General features: G+C 38.7%; 1 long non-coding RNA gene and 1 pseudogene across 2 annotated transcripts in view; one reads left to right on the forward strand and one right to left on the reverse strand.

The window, feature by feature from the left end:
* LOC138414128 (uncharacterized) overlaps nt 1–18723 on the reverse strand; it is a 29919-nt gene extending 11196 nt beyond the window's left edge. Inside the window, exons 1-2 of one of the 2 annotated variants that reach the window (XR_011246531.1) lie at nt 18412–18723; nt 12753–12875 (exon numbers count right to left, since the gene is read on the reverse strand). This is a non-coding gene — a long non-coding RNA (uncharacterized lncRNA). The remainder of the gene's footprint in view (nt 1–12752; nt 12876–18411) is intronic. The other variant, XR_011246532.1, reaches the window with a different exon arrangement.
* On the forward strand, nt 2642–4969 carry LOC132427893 (nudC domain-containing protein 1-like; annotated as a pseudogene).
* Nucleotides 18724–20818: the final 2095 nt, after the last annotated feature.

Below are 20818 nucleotides of genomic sequence, written 5' to 3' on the forward strand. Positions count from 1 at the left end.
TCTAGGAGTGATGCTACGAATGCACTTTTCTTTTTCCTTTGTCTTTTCTCCTCTTCTAATCTCCATTCTATGCCTCAAGTGAAGTCAATAAATGGGTAATAATGCCCTTAAACTCTACAGAATTAATTTCTTTTTGACTGTAGGAATTGGCAGCTCAAAAAAAAAAAAAAACCCAAACACTAGATGCCTTAATAATTAAAGAGAAACCTTAAAAGTTCTTTTTATGAAGGTTCACAGCTATAAAAGTAATAAATGAAGCTCCCAAAATACTGCACTGTAGGTCGGGTTAAGAATCCTATTCAGTAAGAGCTGGTATTGCTGGGCCTAGGAAGCTGAGCCTAATTATCAGCATATGTGCTACCATAGCGCCCCCTGCTGGCCCGATGCAAAAACAAATTTACGTGGTGGGTTTTAGTCAACAGTTTTCTTCAATAGCTGCTCTAAAAACAGGGCGTCTCCTGCGACTTGCTGATTATTAACTCTGCTCTCCTCTAGCTCTCAACTCTTTCTTGCATCAGATAGGCTTGCCTCCTACCTCTCAGTGAAGAGCAAGATCCCTTGAAATCTCACCTCCTAAAGAGATTTGCTCCTTTCACTACTCTTTCCTGGCTGTTTCCTCTTGGGTAGTTCTAGTTCTACCTGTTCTCCTGTTTCAGTGTGTCTGTCTGCCTCTGTACTGGCCACATACCATGTGCCCCCAGGGCACGGCGGCCTCGCACCCACCAACAACCTGCCATCCCCTCACTCACTGCCCCACCTTATCTGCACCTGGCCACTCCCCACTCATTCCTCAATCCAGGGTTTCTTACAAGGAGGTCTGTGGACCATCTACATACTATTCCCAGACTGCTTGCTTAAAATGCAGATTCATGGGCCCCTGAATCCAACCTTCTAGAATCCTGAGGCCTACATTTATAACAAGCAAGTACCCCAGTGAATTCTTATGTGTTCACACACACACACGCACACGCAATATAAAAACCATCTTTTTTTTTTTTTAACCAAACCATACACTCTTATCCAGAAACTTGCCACACCCCCTAACCATTTAAAGAATTAATTGCAAATGACCCATTCTTGGCTTTCAAGCCTTTTGGTAAATTGTTCAAAATATCTACTTCCTGTCCCTTCCTGTAAGTGGATTATATATCCCTACCCTAGTGATGACAGGTTTGGCCATATGAGGTGCTTTGGCCAATCAATGTGAGAAGTAACACATGCCTCTTTCCAGCAGTCACTGGGAGAACTATTGCAGAGTTCCCTCAGCGAGAACTGATACCCTCCACATAGGGGCTGCTTCTTCAGCCGGGGCCCAGAACAAAGATGCAAGGAGCAGAGCTACAGGCAACGCATAATGGAAACCTGATATAAGTGAAAAATAAGCTTATTGCATTGCTGTGATTTGGAGTCCTTTGTTACTGCTGCTTTGCCTAAGCTGACTGATACGAATACTTTACAGGCTGCTTTCCTAACTCTATTTCCCATTACTCTCATACTTATTCCATCTAAACTCCAGCCAAACTGGATGACTTGCTTTTCCTCATTCACAAATTACTCCAATTCTATGCAGCCATTTGTTATCTCCTGCCTACGAACCTACCTCTCAAAATCTGACTTCAATCTTCAAAGTCCATCTCAATTGCCACTTTCTGTGTAAAGCCTTTCCTCATTCCTTGATGGGCCTCCTTTCAACCCTATATAATGGCAACTATTATAACTTGTTTATTTTTTTTGGTTTTTTTTTGACACTTTTCTTATCATGTCCCCTCAAAACACCATAAGTTCCTTAAAGATTATCTTATTCATAATGTGTTCAATGAAGCTTTGCAAATAGTAGGAATCCACACAAGTATTTGTTTAATTAAATTAGCACTTTCAACTAAAGAACTGCTGTTTAGTATATTTATGATGTTTTTAAAGGTAGACTGTATGAAACACTTAACATACTCATTGAGTAAGCAAAATTAAGATGCAAGTAGAATTATTTCTAATAGCAAACATTACTGCTGAATGAAATATAGGTCAAAGTTTAATGAACTTGTGTGCATATGTGTGTGTGTGTGTGTGTGTGTGTGTGTATGTGTGTTATCTGCAAAAATGACCAGGTCTTGACCTTCATCCCTTGCTAAATCCAACAGGTTTTAAACTAAAACTTTATCAAAGAAAAACAATGTATCATAAAGTTAGTATTCCTATGATTACATGCTAAGGGCAATTTTTACATTTATGGCCCAAATTAGCTAATGTATTTTCTTACATTCAGGAAGATGTATTTCCCTGCTTATGATTAAAATTCAACAAATATAATTCCAATTTCAAAACAAATACCCAATAACAAAGTGCTGCCTCTACAAATCCTCGTAACAAATAGAGTCCTATCTCTGGTGATGAGCATCTATCTTCCTTTCCACTCCTCTCCTAGAAGAGGAGGCATTAACCTAATGCCCTCTGAAACATTTTGGCAGTAATTGCAATGGTTCTTCAGGTTTTTCTGAATCTAATTTCGTTTTTTGAATCTAATTTTAAAAGTACAGGAGACAGTGATGGGAACCATGCCGCCTCCCAGCCACGGTGATACGCGTGAAGTGCGGACCTTTCAACACGAACTTTATTAATTCTCATGTTAGGACCCTGGAAGGCGATGGAGGTGGCCGCTAATTGCTCCCTGTGGGTGAAGAGACCTCTGCTGGATCCCCACTTCGAGGGTTATAAGCTGTCCCTCGAGCCGCTGCCCTGTTACCAGCTGGAGCTTGACGCAGGCTTGTCTGGAGCGATGCTCAGTCTATGTCTGATTATTCCTCACCACTGAGATAAGACTTTTCTGTGTACTCTGCCTATGAATTAGGAGTTTTCTCTGGTCTGCCTAGTGGGAACAGTGACAGCTCCTAGCCTTGTCTGTGGCAGAAATAAAACTTCAAGATGATCAGTATACACTGGAACACATGCATGCTTTTGGAATGTATAATTACCTACATTGTGATTCATGGTATCAAGACAGTGTCTACTACGTTCATAACGTTGGAAGAATTATGAATTTAACAGTGATGCTTGGGCTTCCCTGGTGGCGCAGTGGTTAAGAATCTGCCTGCCAATGTAGGGGACACGGGTTCGAGCCCTGGTCTGGGAAGATCCCACATGCTGCAGAGCAACTAAGCCTGTGAGCCACAACTACTGGGCCTGCGCATCTGGAGCCTGTGCTCCGCAACAAGAGAGGCCACGACAGTGAGAGGCCCGCGCACCGCGAGGAAGAGTGGTCCCCGCTAGCCGCAACTGGAGAAAGCCCTCGCACAGAAACGAAGACCCAACACAGCTAAATAAATAAATAAATAAAACAAAACCCAAAAAACAGTGATGCTGGACACTGCCTTAGGAAAACCACGAGAGGTGTTTTCGACTTCCTACAGATTTGACAGCATATGATAACCGCCTTTGCACATCCATCCATTTCACATCTTCTACTTGGGTTACCTTGTCAGATGGAACTGGAAGATTGTGTCTCATTGGAACAGGTGAACGTGGAAATAGTGCTTCTGAAAAATGGGAGATTATGTTTAATGAAGAGCTTGGCAGTCCTTTTATCATAATTCACAGTATCTCATTGCTGAAAGCTGAAGAACATTCGATAACTATGCTGCTTCTTCGAACACAGAAAGAGGAATTGGATATGGAAGGAAGTGGTTTCTATGTTTCCTTGGAGTGGGTCACTATTAATAAGAAAAATAAAGATAATAAAGAATATGAAATTACTAAGCATAATATTCTCTGTGGAAAGTCAGTGCCCCATTATGTCGCTTTTGAGCCCGATGGGAATGGTCTAATGATTGTCTCCTACAAATCCTTTACATTTGTTCAAGTTGGTCAAGAGCTTGAAGAAAGTAAGGATGAAGACATGTCAGAGATAATCAAAGAACCTCTGTACTACTGGCAACAGACTGAAGATGATTTGACAGTAACAATACTGCTTCCAGAAGACTGTACTAAGGAAGACATTCAAATACAGTTTTTGCCTGATCATGTCAACGTTGTGCTGAAGGGTCAGAGGTTTCTGGAAGGAAATCTCTATTCATCTATGGATCATGAAGAAAGCACTATATGGATAATTAAAGAGAACAATAGCTTGGAGATTTCCTTGATTAAGAAGAATGAAGGACTGACATGGCCAGAACTAGTGGTCGGTGATAAACGGGGAATTTGTAAGAGACTCAGCTCAATGTGCTGCAATAGCTGAACGTCTGATGCATTTGACCTCTGATGAACTGAAGCCAAATCCAGATAGACCTCCTTGTAATGCTCAAGAGTTGGTGAGAATAATGTGGTATTTTCTTTGAAGAGAGCTCCAGTTCATGCAGATTTGATGGCAGTACATTTAAAAACTACTCATTTGAGATCTGAGGTTACAGGGCAATCAACTAGCTTGAAAATCCAAGGAAAAACAGGTACCACCAAGGAGAGATTGGATAGGAGAGCTGGTTCATCTGAACATGGGGAGAAGAAAGGACTGCCATATAAGTGGGTGAATCTTGGAAGCAACCAGTACCTTTTCTCTGTCATAGTGGATCCTAAAGAAATGCCCTGCTTCTGTCTGCACCATGATGTTGATGCTCTACACTGGCAACCACACTCCAGCAACCAAGACGATACGTGGGAGCATATCGCAATTTTCAATGCTTTAGGCTACGTCCAAGTATGAAAGAGACGCAAAAATTTTTTTGCCTGTGCTCCAAATTATTCTTATGCAGCCCTTTGCGAGTGCCTTCAACGAGTTTTCATCTGTCGTCAGCCCACACCCATGTCCACTGTACTTTACAATAATAGGAAGGAAGGCAGGCAAGTAGGGCAGGTTGCTAAGCAGCAAGTAGCAAGCCTAGAAACCAGTGATCCTATTTTAGGCTTTCAAGCAACAAATGAGAGATTATTTGTTCTCACTACCAAAAAGCTCTTTTTAATAAAGGTAAATACAGAGAATTAATTACTCCAACATGTTGGCTTCTCTGTACTGGAAAAGTATTCAGTGGTAGCTGGAAGGCTAGGCAGTTGTGCTGTAACCTGTTAAGTTTTATTGTGTTAAAATTATCTTGTATGAATTTATTTTTTAAAGGATATGGGAAATTATATTCGAGACTATGAGTCTATAAAAGCTATGGAATGAAGCTGCAAATTTAGAGAAAATTAGCTTCTGTAAAAAATGTAAAGATAGCAAGTATAATTTTTTAAAAACAGAGGCTAGAATCTCATCTTTTATATGAAAGATGTACAATTCATTGTTTAAAAATAAAAATATTGGGGCTTCCCTGGTGGCGCAGTGGTTGAGAGTCTGCCTGCCGATGCAGGGGACACGGGTTCGTGCCCCGGTCCGGGAAGATCCCACGTGCCGCGGAGCGGCTGGGCCCGTGAGCCATGGCCGCTAAGCCTGCGTGTCCAGAGCCTGTGCTCCGCAACGGGAGAGGCCACAACAGTGAGAGGCCCACGTACCGCCAAAAAATAAAATAAATTAAAACAATAATAAATAAAATTAAAAAATAAACAAAAATATTTATGGTGTAAAAAAAAGAGTATAGGAGACATTATTTTTGAACTGCTTTTCTATTTCATGCTGTATGAGGTTTTACTCTAAGCGGAAGGTAAAAATACTTTGTACTTATTAGGGACACCACGTTGTTTGCCAGAGCACCTCAAATTGGCCACCTGTGCTAGGAAAATACGCCATGTATTCAGCCCCTTCATTATCACAGGAGGGGAAACATTTCTTCTACCAAAAACTCAAACGACACAAAAATGCGTAAAGATTCCTGACCTCTTTTCAGTCATTTGCTATCTTCAATAGCAGCAATTTCTAAACCATATTCCATGGAACAGAAACATCTCTACACGCACGGATAAATGTTTAGCCCAAAAAGCAAGGGTTGGGTGGTTAGTGGTTAAGAATCCGCCTGCCGATGCAGGGGACACGGGTTCGAGCTCTGGTCCGGGAAGATCCCACGTGCCACGGAGCAACTAAGCCCATGCGCTACACTACTGAACCTGCGCTCTAGGGCCCGCGAGCCACAGTTACTGAGCCCGCAAGCCACAACTACTGAGCCCGCGCACCACAACTACTAAAGCCCGTGCGCCAAGAGTCTGTGTTCTGCAACAAGAGAAGCCACCGCAATGAGAAGCCTGCGCACCCCAAGGAAGAGTAGCCCCCACTCACCGCAACTAAAGAAAGCCCGCGCGCAGCAACAAAGACCCAATGCAGCCAAAAATAAATAAATAAATTTATTTAAAAAAAAAAAAAGCAAGAGTTTACAGGGGGGATCCTTGATCAGATAAGTTTGAAGAAGACTGCAAATTGGACCCCAACCTTTCTAGGAAGTCATTATTTACAAAGGATATTAAATCTTTCACGTGATCCTGCAGTGAAAGCAGGAACATGTAAGCATGTTTCCCAATTTATTCAACCATGGAATCAGCTTTTGGTTTTATGTTTTGTTTTGTTTCGGAACGCCCATTGAGTTAATCTCATGGGACACTGGTATTCAGCAGGACTTGAATTAAGAAATAGTTTCATGCAGGTATGCTTAAGTAATCCGTCTAAAATAAGTGTCAGGAAAGAAAAAGATCTGAGTTGAAAATTCAGGTTTACACAAGTACATCCAAGATTGAGTGGTTTCTCAACACTGTCCAAGAAAATAGGGTTAATAGTCCTGAATTACCACCCAAAAGAAAAGGTTGCATAGTTATGTCCTTAATTTGATGGTTGAAATACTTCAATGCATTCTTGGTTGAACTTCTGGGATTATTTTTTCAGATTGGGTTTAGTGCAGCTCAGACGAATGCTGATGGTCAAGGCCAGGCTTCTTTTTCTCTCCATTATATTTATAGAAGTTTCATAATTGATGTTCTTTAAAGCACCTGATCACATTCTCCACACTGCTCACCAAATAAATTACTTGTAAGGCTCTTTGCCTACATAGGCTCATGGAGTATATCATTCTGCATTAGGCTTAACTATTTGCATTCTTTTGGGGTATATACCAGAAATGTTTCCTGAAGCAGGAAGTGATAACTGCTCTCTCATTAAAGCAATTTTTAAATGCACCCACCAAAGTCATATTTTTTTAAAGGACTCATCATCTTGATTAGGGTCCAAGTCATTCTGGAATAGTACAGACACTTAGAGATGATGTAGTAGTTGATCATTTAACTAAAGCATGATTACCTGCTATTTCTTGGTTTGAAGGTATAGTTACTTACCTGTTAAGGTTTTTTCTTAATCTTTATGAAAGCAGTACCTGTTGTATATTTTATATTCCCTTAGCTCTTGGGGTGATTTGGGTCTATGTGGCTAGATTTGATTCCAGATGTTTCTCCTCAATGCCAATTTAAAACTAAATGTGTGTGGCAAGATTCAAGTGGAGATGCTCAAACAAGAGGAAGGTGTGAGCAGCCCAAAGGCCCCTTAAGAATGTCACATGGGGGACATCACCGAGAAGGCTAGATAAGAGGCTCCTGACTTCCCCTCCACAGAAGTGCACCACAACAGAGTAGCACCCGCTCACTGCAACTAGAGAAAGCCTGCACACAGCAATAAAGACCCAACGCAGCAAAAAACAAAACAAAAAACCAACAAAGAAAACAGGCCATTCTATATAGATGCACAAGCACTACCAGTGACTTTCCCCTTTGGCTTGGCACAGAGTAAGCAAAAACACCCAGCTCTTGGTTTCTCCCCGATAGGGGCTAGACCACATAGCTAACGTCCTGACTTTCCCAGCTGCTGCCTGAAGGTCAGGCTTCCAGTTAGCCTGCATCAGGGAGCTGAAGAACCTCCATAAGACTATCATTGGATTTTTCAGCAGAAACCTTGTAGACCAGAAGAGAGTCGGATGACATAGTTAAGATGCTAAAAGAAAAAAACTGCCAACCAAGAATATTCTAGCCAACTTATCCTTCAGAATTAAAGAAGAGATAAAGATTTCCCAGACAAACACAAGCTGAAGGAGTCCATTACCACTAGAATGGCCTTATAAGAAATGTTTAAGGGAGTTCTTCAAGCTGAAACAAAAGGATGCTAATTAGTAACATGAAAATATATGAAAGCATAAAACTCACTGGTAGAGGTAAATGTATACGTGAATTCAGAATACTCTCATGTTGCAATGAGGATGCATAAATCACTTATAACTCTAGTATAAAGGATAAGAGAAAAAAGCATTAAAAATAACTACAGCTATAATAATTTGTTAATAGATACATAATTTAAAGAGATGCAATTTGTAACATCAAAAACATAAAATGTGGGAGGGAGAGTAAGCATATGTAGAGCCTTTGTATGCATATGAAGTTATTATGATAACCACAAAGTGAAAACCTACAGTAGATACAAAAAAAGATAAGAAGAAAGGAAGCAAAGCATACAATTACAGAAAATCATCAAATCATGAAAGAAGAGAGCAAGAAAGGAACAAAGGAACTACAAAAAAAGCCAGAAAACAATTAACAACATAGCAATAGTAAGTCCATACATATCAAAAAGTAAATGTAAGTAAACTAAATTCTCCAGTCAAAAGATATAGAGTGGGTGAATGGATTTTAAAATTATAATAATGATAAGACCCACATAAATGCTGAAAAGAGACTCACTTCAGTTTTAAAGATACACATAGACTGAAAGTGAATGGATGGGAAAAAAGCTATTCCATGCAGATGGGAACCAAAAGAGAGCAGGGTAGCTATATTTACATCAGACAAAATAGACTTTAAGTGAAAAGCTGTAAAAAGAGGCAAAGAAGGTCATTATATAATGATTAGGTGACCAATTCATCAAGAAGGATATAACAATTATAAATATTAATGTGCCCAACATCCAATTGAATAGATAACAACACAGTAGTTGCAGGGGACTTCAATATCCCCCTTTTGACAATGGAGAGATCATTCAAACAGAAAGTCAGTAAACAAACTGGACTTGAACTACATGTTAAAGATGAACATAACAGACATATACAGAACATTTCATCCAAAAGCAGAAGAATACATACTCTTCTCAAGCACACACAGAATATTCTCCAGGATTGGTCATATGTTAGGCCATAAAACAAGTGTTAACAAATTTAAGTACACTGAAATTTTAGCAAGCATCTTTTGTGACCACAGTGGTTTAAAACTAGAAATCAATGACAAGAGGAAAATTGAAAAATTCACAAATATGTGAAGATTAAGAAACATGCTCCTGAATGGATCAAGGAAGAAATCAAAAGGGCAATCAAAAAATATCTTTAAACAAAAACACAACATACCAAAACTTATGGGATGCAAAAGCAGTTCTAAACATGAATTTTATAGCATTAAATGCCTACATTAAGAAAAAAGAAAGATCTTAAATAAACAAGTTAATTTTACACCTGAAGGAAACTAAATAAAGAACAAACTAAACCCAAAGTTAGTAGAAGGAAGGAAATAACAAAGTTCAGAGCCAAAATAAATAGATTAGAAACATAACAGAAAAGATCAATGAAACTAAGACAAACAAAATTGACAAACCTTTAGCCGGACTAAAAAAAAAGAGAGAAGACTCAAATGATTAAAATCAGAAACAAGAGGAGACATTACAACTGATACCACAGAACTACTAAGGATCAAAAGAGACTTCTATGAACAATTACTTGCCAACAAACTGGACAGTCTAGAAGAAATGGATCCATTCCTCCTAAGACTGATTCATGAAGAAACAGAAAATCTGAACAGGCCAATTACTAATAAGAAGACTGAATCAGTAATCAAAACCTCCCAATAAAGAAAAGTGCAGGACCAGAAGGCTTTGCTGGTGAATTCTGCCAAAGAGTTAAAAAGAAATAATACTTATCCTTCTCAAACTCTTCCAAAAGATAGAAGAGAAGGGAACACTTCTAAACTCATTTTAAGAGGCCAGCATTACCCTGACACCAAAGCCAGAAAAGGCCACTACAAGAAAATTTCCTTGGCCAATATCTTTGATAAACAAAGATGCAAAAATCCTCAACAAAATATTAGCAAACTAAATTCAACAGCACATTAAAAGAATCAAACACCACGATCAAGTGGGATTTATCTCTGAGATGCAAGGATGGTACAACATATGCCAATCAATAAATATGATACACCACATTAACAGAATGAAGGATAAAAATTATATGATTGTCTAAATAGATGCAGAAAAAGCATTTGACAAAATCCAACACCCATTCATGATTAAAAACTCTCAACAAATTAGGTATAGAAGGAATGTACCCCACATGACAACCCCACAGCTAACTCCATACTCAACAATGAAAAGCTAAAGGCTTTTCTTCTAAGATCAGGAACAAGACAAGGATGCCTACTCTTAGCACTTCTATTTAACATAGTCCCAGAAGTCCTAGTCAGATAAATCAAGGAAGAAAAAGAAATAAAATGACATCCAAATCAGAAAGGAAGAAGTAAAACTGTCTATGTTTGTAGACGACATGATCTCATATATATAAAAAAAAAAACCTAAAGATTCCATCAAAAAACTGTTAGAACTGATAAATGCATTCAGTAAAGTCGCTGAGTACAAAAATTAATACATAAAAATCAATATATAAAAATCAGTTGTATTTCTACTCAGTAACAATGAACCATCAGAGAGAGAAACTAAGGAAAAAAATCCCATTTACAATAACATCAAATATGGTAAAAATACTTAGGAATAAATTTAACCAAGAAGGTGAATGATCTATATGCTGAAAACTATAAAAGACTGATGAAAGAAATTGAAGATACAAATAATTGAAAAGATAGCCCATATTCATGGATTGGAAAAATTAATTGTCCATACTTATCCATCTATGGATGCAATGCAATCTCTACCAAAATTCCAATGTCATTTTTCACAGAAACAGAAAAATCAATGCTAAATTCATCTGGAACCACAAAAGACCCTGAATAACTAAAGCAATCTTGAACAAAAAGATCAAAGCTGGAGGCATCGTATTTCTTGATTTCAAACTATATTACAAAGCAACAGTAATCAAAACAGTACGTCACTGGCATAAAAACAGACACATAGATCAATGAAACAGAATAGAGTGCCCAGAAGAGAAACAAACCCATACATATCCAGTCAATTAATTTTTTTTTTTTTTTTTTTTTTGCAGTACGCGGGCCTCTCACTGTTGTGGCCTCTCCCATTGTGGAGCACAGGCTCTGGACGCGCAGGCTCAGCAGCCATGGCTCATGGGCCCAGCCGCTCCGCGGCATGTGGGATCTTCCCAGACCAGGGCACGAACCTGTGTCCCCTGCATTGGCAGGTGGACTCTCAACCACTGCGCCACCAGGGAAGCCCTAGTCAATTAATTTTTGACAAAGGCACCAAGAATACAAAATGAGGAAAGGCTAGTCTCTTCAATAAATGGTGTTGGGGAAATTGGATATCCATATGCAAAAGAATGAAATTTTTGGATTTGACACCAAAAGCAAAAGCAACAAAAGCAAAAATAAACAACTGGGACCAAATCAAACTAAAAGGTCTTGCACAGCAAAGGAAAACATCAACAAAATGTAAAGGTAACCTATAGAATGGGAGAAAATATTTGCAAACCACATATCAATAAGAAGTTAATATCCAAAATATATAAGGAACTCATACAACTCAATAGCAAAAGAAACCAAATAATCTAATTTAAAAATGGGCAAAGGACCTGAATAGACATTTCTCCAAAGAAGACATACAAGTGTCCAATTGGTATATGAAAAGAAATTCAGCATCCCTAATCATCAGGGAAATACAGATCAAAACTGCAGTATCACCTCACAGCCTGATGACTTTATAAAAAAGACAAGAGATAACAAAAGCTGGTAAATATGTGGAAAAAAGGAAACCCTTGTACACTGTTAGCAGGAATGTAAAATGGTATAGCAGCCACTATGGAAAATAGTAAACAGGTTCCCCAATAAATTAAAAAACAAAGCTACCATATAGTCCAACAATCCCACTTCTGGCTATATATCCTAAGAAAACAAAATCACTATCTCAAATCGATACCTGTACTCCCATGTTCATTGCAGTATTATTCACAATAGCCAAGGTAAACCTAAAAGTCTGTTGACATACAAATGGATAAAGAAGATCATATATATATATGATATATATAATATATAATATACATTTATAATATATAATATTATTCAGACTTTAAGAAGAAGGAAATCCTGCCCTTTGCAACATGGATGAACTTGGAAGGCATTATGCTAAGTGAAATAAGACGTACTGCATGGTACCACTTACATGTGGAATCTAAAAAGGAAAAAGTCAAACTTCTAGAAACAGAGAGTAGAACCGAAGTTGCCATGGGCTGGGGGTTGGGGGAGATGAGGAGTGGTTGGTAAAAGGGCACAAACTTTCAGGTATAAAGTGAGCAAAGTTCTAAGGATCTAATGTATAGCATGGTGACTATCGTTGAGAATACTTTATGGTATAACTGAAATTTGCTGAGAGTAGATCTTAAGCTTTTTGACCAAAAAATAAATAAAGTAAGTATGTGAGGTGATGGATGTGTTAATTAAATTTATAGTGGAAATCCTTTCATAATGTATACGTGTATCAAATCATCATATTACATATTACAACTTATTTTGTCAATTATACCTCAATAAACCTGAAAAATAAAAATTTGCTTGTTAATTTGTTTCTTGATAATAATAACTGGTTTATGGCCCCAGGAAGGAAAATTTGGGCCAACAGAGCAAACCGGATAATCTGGCTCTTCACTTACCTCTGTGAAGTATCCTAGCATTCTACTCCAGGAGGAAAATTGATTCAAGGTAGGAGTTAACATCCTGATCAAAAGACCCAAGATTGTTGGCTCATATGGCTTCCTTTATGCAAGCACACAGGTCTAGAGTAAAAAACACTAGATTGGGAATCAAAGAATGTGAAATTTGTCAGCAGCCTAGTTGTCAGGAAACTTGGAGTACGTTAGGGTGGCCATATAATTGAATGAATATAAATTACATTCTTTATTGGAGCACTATTAATGATTATACCAGGACAACAAGATGTAAACTGGGACTGTCCTCCACAAACTGGGACACATGGCCATCCTAATTCTGTCACTAGAAACTCTCTAGAGACCCTTCCAACTGTAAAATGATGAACCTATGGTTAATGAACCAGTTTAAAATTTTATCTCTAATGGTTAGAATTGACAAATGCTTAATGACTTTTCAAAATAATTAAGATGAAGAGTTTTAAATAATTAGAGCAAAGTTTTGAGAACACTATCTCCTTAAGATTCTATTTTCAGTCTTTCATGAGTCTTCCAAGATATTAAGAAACTATTGTTCTTAGTTCCTCCTTTTCAACAATTCCGTGAATACACTATCCTGAATGCTTTAGCTCTCAGTCACTAAAAAATATTTTTCATGTTCTATTTTTATGTTTGGCTTTAAAGCAGCCACATTTTTGAGGAGCAGAGGAAAAGGGAAAGGATGGTGGTGGGAAGTAGAGGAGGAGGGCTGGGAATGATAACAGAAGTCCAGGGCAGGCATTTCCCCCCAAATCCTCTTTCTGGAGTGGACCTGAGATGGACAAAACCAATCCTGGCTTCAGAGTATTTCTTTCTTTTTTTTTTTTTTTTTTGGCCGTACGCGGGCCTCTCACTGCTGTGGCCTCTCCCGTTGCGGAGCACAGGCTCCGGACGTGCTGGCTCAGCGGCCATGGCTCACGGGCCCACCCGCTCCGCGGCATGTGGGATCTTCCCGGACTGGGGCACGAACCCGTGTCCCCCGCATCGGCAGGCGGACCCTCAACCACTGCCCCACCAGGGAAGCCCCAGAGTATTTCTTGTACTGTGACATCTTCACGTACTGTGATTCTGCTGTTTAAAGATAACATGTTTTCCACACAATCGGGCCTCCAAACGCAAGCCAGTGCCTATGCCAGCTCTGGGCCTGCTTGACCTCTGCTCTCTAGCTCGGAAGAGTTGACATCCGGAGGCTCCAAGTCCCAAGCTCCCGGTTACGCCCTGCAATGGGAGTCAACGGCAGGAAGAAAAGGAAAAGCAGGGCCCTTCTTTGTCGTCCTCGTCTCCGGCTGCATCGTGTGCGTGGCTCTGCTCTTCTTGTTGTTCTACAGGAAGATCTGCTTTATCAAATACCTGAGATACATCCTGGAGACTCAGGCATGAAAGAATGAGTGCAAATGTTTGAATAAAAGGAAACTTTAGAAATCAAATACTTGTTGGGACTTCCCTGGCGGTCCAGTGGTTAAGACTCAGCACTTCCATCACAGGGGGCGTGGGTCTGACCCCTGGTCAGGGAACTAAGATCCCGCATGCTGCGCGGTGTGGCCGGAAAAAAAAGAACCACCAAATACTTGTTTGCACAAGGACAGATCTGAATTTTTCATGTAATTTTACTGAAATAGAAGTACATACTGTAAGTAGAATATACATATGGTTTTACACAAATGCATTAAAATAAATCATACATACTTTACATTAGGTTATTCATAGTCTATAAAATAATCTTTCCCAAATCATATAGTATAAAAATAAGCAGTTTCCCTGGCTTCCCTGGTGGTGCAGTGGTTGAGAGTCCGCCTGCCGATGCGGGGGACACGGGTTCGTGCCCAGTCTGGGAGGATCCCACATGCCGCAGAGCAGCTAGGCCCGTGAGCCATGGCCGCTGTGCCTGCGCGTCTGGAGCCTGTGCTCCGCAACAGGAGAGGCCACAACAGTGAGAGGCGCGCATACAGCAAAAAAAAAAAAAAAAAAAAAAAAAAAAGCATTTTCAAATTGCCTCCAAAACTGGGATAGTTCTGGCCCCAAATTAGAATAGAATTTGTACCATAAGTAGTAATTAGAATTAATTTTATAATTGTGTTTAAAATTTAAATATGCCAGGTTCTGAAAATCGGAAAACATTCATTTTATTAAACACATGGAAGAATAAAATTATCAAGTTTAAAAACAAATCTGAGGTAAATATCTGCATTAAATTACACTTAGGCAAATCTATCTCAGATTGTTTCCTTAATTTGTTTATTTATTTAACATTTCATCTTTCTAAAGTACTCTTTCATCACCTCTGGCCTTCTGAGTCTAGTAATTAAGGTGACTTTTATATAAAATGATCTCTACTACAGGGATGGGAGTATTTGCACTTAGCTACTGATTACTCAATATAGACCCATCAGATAAAATTAAAATGTTGCAACTTGATCAAAATGATGCACTCTTGTCTTATGTTAAAATACAAATCACAGTATGTTGACACTTGATAATTTCAGCTTTAATTTACTAGCCAAAGGGGATTAAGAATATACTATAAAATTTTAGTACAGTTGACCCTTGAACAGCTGTTCAGATTGAACTGCACAGGTCCACTAATATGCAGATATTGTTCAACAGTAAATATTACAGGACTATAAAGGTCTGTGGTTGAATATACGGATATGGAGGAACCATGGGAGATGGAGGGTCGACTATAAATTATACCCAGATTAACCCCCCGTGTTGCTCAAGGGTCAACCGTATAGAAAATATCTTGGATGCAAAACAAACCTTCCCAAGAATTTACCAGTATGACTATAAAGAAAGGCAAAATAAATATATATACCTGGTTCCACAAAAATATTGCTGCCTAACCTCTAACATGAATCTGAATATTAAGACCCACTTCAGATTATACTAGTTGAACTTTACCCTACATTGTATCCTGGCATTGACTTTTTTTTTTTTTTTGGCCGCTATCAGGTATTTCATGTTCTACTAACAAAGGGAATTAGCATTTTCAATGTCCTGTCTGCATTCTTTCTAGCCTCCTTCTGCTCAGGTTTTTAAAAATAGGTATTTCAAATGCAGTCAGAGCCTCCAGCGTGTGGGAAAAGCTCTCCCACCCATGTTTCCAGTGCACATCCTGCAGGCCCCCAGCAGTCAGTAGTTTAAGGAGATCATCCTGGATGGCTGCAAATGCTTTATTCAAGTTCCACATATGTCGCCAAACCCCCAATCACTTAGCTGCATGTGCTTTTTGTTGTACATACTCATCCTCAAATTTACTGTATAGATTTATTTTTTTAAATATCTTTATTGGAGTATAATTGCTTTACAATGGTGTGTTAGTTTCTGCTGTATAACAAAGTGAATCAGCTATATGTATATATATATCCCCATATCCCCTCCCTCTTGTGTCTCCCTCCCACCCTCCCTATTACACCCCTCTAGGTGGTCACAAAGCACCGAGCTGATCTCCCTGTGCTATGCGGCTGCTTCCCACTAGCTATCTATTTTACATTTGGGAGTGTATATATGTATATATGTCCATGCCACTCTCTCACTTTGTCCCACCTTCCCCCTCCCCACCAGCGTCCTCAAGTCTCTGTTCTCTACGTCTGCGTCTTGATTCCTGCCCTGCCACTAGGTTCTTCAGTACCGTTTTCTTAGATTCCATATATGTGCGTTAGCATACATACTGTATAGATTTAGATGGCGGGGTAAAGAAAGAGGACCCTGGTTGTGATTATTTTCTTTAACAAGATGAAGTTAAACGAAAAAAATCTAATAGTATTTTAGCCCACTAGTTTTAGCATCCCCAATTTTTTAGATTATAAATTCACAAGAGTGAATACACTAGTGACTGTTTTTAAATAAAACACTGAATAACTTCATGCTATAAAAATTATATGGTCACAGGCTTCCCTGATGGCACAGTGGTTAAGAATCCGCCTGCCAGTGCAGGGGACACGGGTTTGAGCCCTGGTCTGGGAAGATCCCACATGCCATGGAGCAACTAAGACCGTGCGCCACAACTACTGAGCCTGCGCTCTAGAACCTGCGAGCCACAACTACTGAGCCCGTGTGCCACAACTACTGAAGCCCGTGTGCCTAGAGCCCATGCTCTGCAACAAGAGAAGCCCGTGCACCACAACGAAGAGCAGCCCCTGCTCGCCGCAACTAGAGAAAGCCCGCACGCAGCAACAAAGACCCAACGCAGCCAATAAATAAATAAATAAATAAAATTTAAAAAAATTATATGCTCACAGTTTTAGCTTGGATTTGTTTTGCAGCTTATTTAATGCTGTCTGAAAATCACGCAGGTAATGAAAACTACACATTTGAGCATGCATTATAGGAGGCAACATAGTGGAGACTCTAATAAGGCCAGTCGTTGAGAAAAGCATGCCGATTTATCTGATACACTCAGCCTCCAGAAACCGTCATGAATTCAAATATAATTTCTTCAATGCTGCTTTAAAATCTCACTGAAAACTTCTTTACAGAGTCTGGATGCTAAGCTGTAATGAAAGCAGAAGCGAAACTATGGTCTATGCAATCTCACTGTTACCACCACACCACTCTCTGTAAAGCACCAAACACACATACAGTGTTTGGCATTGTCTCTTGAACTAGAGAACTTTTAGAATCACAGAATTTGAGAGGTGACAGGAACTTAGAAGGCGTTTAGTTCCTCCCTTTCCATTTGAGAATAGGAAGGGGAGGATGGAACAAGGGAATCAGCATTTATCAAGGCCCCCAGGCATGTAGGACTGGGCACTTCCAACTTTACTACCTCAATTCTCACAGTCCCAGGTAGGTAGCATTAACCTCCATTTTACAGCTAAGGAAATGTAGGCCTACCTGGATTAAATACCTGCCCCCCCTCCTGCCCCCCAGTAAATCCACTAATGGAGAACAGGGAAATTCCAACTTCGAAGTCACTGCTCTTCCTGAGGGTAATGATTCACAAAGCGCAGTCCTAGGACCAGCAGCAGGGGCATTACCTGGAAACTTGTTAGGAATGCAGATTCGCAGGCGTTGCCCAGCCCTTCTGAATGAGAAACTCTGGGGTGGGCCCAGCAAGCCCTCCAAATGATGCTGGTGGGCCCTCAAGTTTGAGAGCCACTGCTCTTTAGCATGTTGCCTCTTGGAAGCCTTACCTGGAGCGTACGTATTAAAATACATATAATTCTACACTGAGCTACTGCAGAGGTCAGAAGAACTTAGTGTATTACCCCTTATCCCTGAATATTATGACAGGGATGGCCTTCAACAAAATTTTGCTTTTGATGTTACGGTCTAACTGCTTGACATTGAATTTTTTCATAAGAAAAAAAAAAGTGAGAGCTATTCTGAATAAACAAATATTGCCAGTAAGATTCTGAAGAACTGTTTTCATCTTATGTCCCAAATAAATAAGACTTGAAACAAAAATCTTCTGCCTGCCTTATAGAGATCCACTGAAATTGACAAATACCCTTGCCTGACTGACTTTAGTATTACTTGCCATAATTAAAACTAGGTATAGGAAAACTAAGTAGGGATATACTGAATGTTTAGCATACAAGGATCTAAGTTAAAGTTAATAAAAGTAGCTCTTAAGAAAGAAACCACATGTAAAATTAAACTAAAAACTAAGAATTTAATGAAGTACCTTGTTAAAAGTTTCCATTTGGAAGGTTTTCTTTTCCAACTTTAAAATATCAAGAAGGAAATGCTGTCTTCATCTGAGTGCTTCTCCACTCCAAACCCCCAAATGAAAAATAAAATAATTCATGTTACCAAAAATTCAAAATGTTCTCATTGGATATTTTGCTGTTTCACTTTAGCATTTCGGCAAGTATGCCTAACCGGAGAATACTAATTCCTTTTCATATGTAATTTTTCCTTAAATTTTTGTCAATGATTTCATTAGTTGCCATTCTAGTATGTATAGTTATCATATAGGAAGTTTTATAGGAAAGTCTTGTTTTTTAAATGCAATGACATTAAAAATGATGCTTAGTTCCTAAGATATATAAAACACAATTTTTTTTAGAAAATCAAAAAATCAGAATGAAAATAAGGTAATCATTATAATAAGAGTTAAAGTTAAAATAAAGATTTCAATTATCATGTCCTCTTGACGCCTAATGGCAAAACAAAAAAGCTTCATGTTACTATAACAATAAATTCCCAATGGTCATTATTTGCTTTGGATTTATAATGAACTCCTTTTCTGTCCCCAGTTTTTAAAAGGCTCTTAATATTTAAAGGGAAGTTTCCTATGTACATATACAGGACAGACTATGAAATACTGTACTATTAGTTTTTCTACAGATGGATGAGGCTGATAGTATAAAAAAGCAAATGTGGAGCATCTAAAAATTGCAAGTCTATGTAAAAAAATGTACCTCAATTTAGCCAAATGGAATTTTTGGTACATGATGTAATAAAATAGAACCCTACCTTCAAACTCTATAGACTGAGAATCTCATATATGCCCTGTCACCATCGAAGAAACAAAATCAGCACACAATTATGTTAGCTGTATAAGTTAAATTTGCAGATGTCAGAGGTAACAGTCATCTCTTAATTCTTTGAATTCTTCCTATAATATTATTTAGTAATAGAGAATATTTCAAAAGGAAAGTAGGGAGAAATGAGGCAGGATTCTAACAACTAGAATTGCTTAAAATAAAAATGACATTTCATTTATTTGCTGATATGATTCTGGGAAATATATTTTAAAATTACTTCCTACTTTATCTTTCTTTAGAGATATTTTGTTTCTTCAACCAGCACACTGAGGATTAGTGCTACAGATCTTACCAAACTGCCTTATGAAAACCCTTGGCTTCCAGAGAAGTCACACCTTGCAACCCCAAATTGGTTCTGCATGATTCATTGTGAAGCGGGCATGAGCATTCTTCCAGAAATAAGACTGTATACCTTTGAGAACATTCATTTAACCTTGTGAGCTCACTTCTATAGAAACAATTAATTTTATTCGCTGGCTGCCAGTGGGAAAATCAGTTTAATTTAAGGAATTAATTAAGTCAGGCTGACAGAAGTCAATATATCAACTTTTTAAAAATCAAAATTTATTTAACGGAATGTCTTACGTATATCTAATGGCTTTTCTGAGCTTCAAAAAGCATTCATCTAAGCACTTTTAAGGCTGCCTCATTTTTCAGTTTTGTTTTAGTAGAGATTCTGATGTTCATCTAACTGAAAGTGTTTCTGACAAAACAGCAGACTCCCTTTCATCAAGGTCATAATTTGAAACGTTATACAATAATGGAATTTAAATTATGTATGGGAAGAAAAGTAGAAGACTGAAACAAGGTTTTAGAAATCCCTATTTGGGTCTTTAGATTCAGAAAAATATAATCACAGGCCAACACTGTTCCAACAGAGATGAAGGACATTAGCAGTTACTTGAGTGTAACCTCTCCCAACATTTCCAAAGGCCTGCAGTGTGGTTGCTGTGACCCTAGGGCCCTGATACTTAGACTTCTAGGTAATCACAGAATGAAAGTAATCTACCATAACTTAATTTTCTGAGAAGGTGAACCCTTAACTACAAGGTGCAGAAAAGAAGTCTTCAACTGCTCACTTGCCGTGGCTACAGTATTCAAATACCAAAATCATTTAGATAAATATAACCTGGGAGAAAAAACAATATGTAAGTTGGCAAAGCAGCAGTAATCCCTACTTTCAGCTAACCAATGTAATTTTGCTTCCTTCTAAAGAGGTTCTTTGACAAAAAGCATAGCCTAGTGGAAGACCTCCTCAAGATTTATCCAGTATGTTAACAAGGCTGACTACTTCTGGAATCCTGAGTGACAACACATGATCTGTATGACATGTGAACATAGAGCACATGGACAATCAAAAAATTCTAAGTTCAACCTCTTTTCCTACCATATTTACAGAAAAATTTAAAGCTTGAATTTCACTGACACTGTTTCAACTATTTCATCCCGTAAACTGCGGAAAGGTACTGGCGAACTGTCAAAACAGCAAAAACATGAAGTAGAGGGGTATACAGATAGGGAACGTCAACCAAACTTAGTCTT

Source organism: Delphinus delphis, chromosome 7 (genome assembly GCF_949987515.2).
Source record: "Delphinus delphis chromosome 7, mDelDel1.2, whole genome shotgun sequence".
Lineage (NCBI taxonomy): Eukaryota > Metazoa > Chordata > Mammalia > Artiodactyla > Delphinidae > Delphinus > Delphinus delphis.